This window comes from Myotis davidii, unplaced genomic scaffold (assembly GCF_000327345.1).
Source record: "Myotis davidii unplaced genomic scaffold, ASM32734v1 scaffold205, whole genome shotgun sequence".
Classification (NCBI taxonomy): Eukaryota; Metazoa; Chordata; class Mammalia; order Chiroptera; family Vespertilionidae; genus Myotis; species Myotis davidii.
The window spans coordinates 7954395-7955598 of record NW_006297573.1 but is presented as its reverse complement, the minus strand read 5'-3'; positions in this window follow the sequence as shown (position 1 = coordinate 7955598).

Genomic DNA, 1204 nt, shown 5'->3' with positions numbered 1-1204 from the left:
CCGGTTCGCGTCAGCTGCCTGGCTGCTGGCCGCAATCTTGGCTGGCAGTTAATTTGCATATCTCCCTGATTAGCCAATGGAAAGGGTAGCAGAGGTATGGCTAATTTCCATGTTTCTCTTTTATTAGATAGGCTTGATTTCAGAGGGGAGGGGAGAGAGAAATGGAAACATCAATGATGAGAGAGAGAAACATATTTGGCTGCCTTCTGCATGCCCCACACTGGGGCATATGCCCTGACCGAGAATCCACCACTGAGCCATGCTAGCCGGACAAAGCACAGTTTTTAACATATATTTAACTAGTACTCATAAATGATGGTTGGTTGAAGTCACAAAGCAAGAAAACATTAATTATTGTAAGGAGATCACATACATTAGAGTAAGTATATAACCTTTTCTTAGTATGATCAGCACCAAATTAGCATATTGAATTTGTCTGATAAAAATTTCTGCAGATCAATTCAGCATACCTTTAGGTTAGAAAATCAGTAATTAAAAAGAGAAAATGCAGTAGGGATTATATGCAATTTAGCATGAATGAAGAAGTTCCAGTGGTGCCTCCTGTTTGAAAATAGATTAACAAGCCAACTCTCTTACTAGTATGACTTAGAAATAAGCACATCTTTTAGAAAAATAGACCAGCTGACTGCTAATCCAAAATGATAATATTCTAAACATCAGATCACAAAAGAAGTCTTTATTTTTGATTACATAAAACTAAATTTCAAAATTTATCAAATAAACATCTATTCTCTAACAAAACATAATATAATATGTAATTTTAAATTTATTGCTCAACAAAGCATACCAAAAATAAATAATTTGAGATCTGGAATTAGAATATTTTTTAGAAGAATTTACAGACTCCTTTAGAGTCCTTAGGAAAGAATAGAGAAGTTTTTAAAGAGAAACTTTTCAAAAATATAATGCCAAATTTTTTCCAGACTCGGTAAAAGGTAAGAAACCTGGCAATGAAGAAGCAAATCAGGCGCCACGCAACATATACAAAAATAAATTTACACATATATAATGAAAATGGGAGAAAAGTAATCTTAAAAGCATTCTTAATATTCAACCGACAGAGACTTCCAGAAAGCACAAAATAAGCAACATGATTAATGAAATAATGTCTTTAAATTGCTAAAGTGAAATAATAGAAAACCACATTTTATAGCAAATTAAATTAGCTTTAAAGAATTTGCAA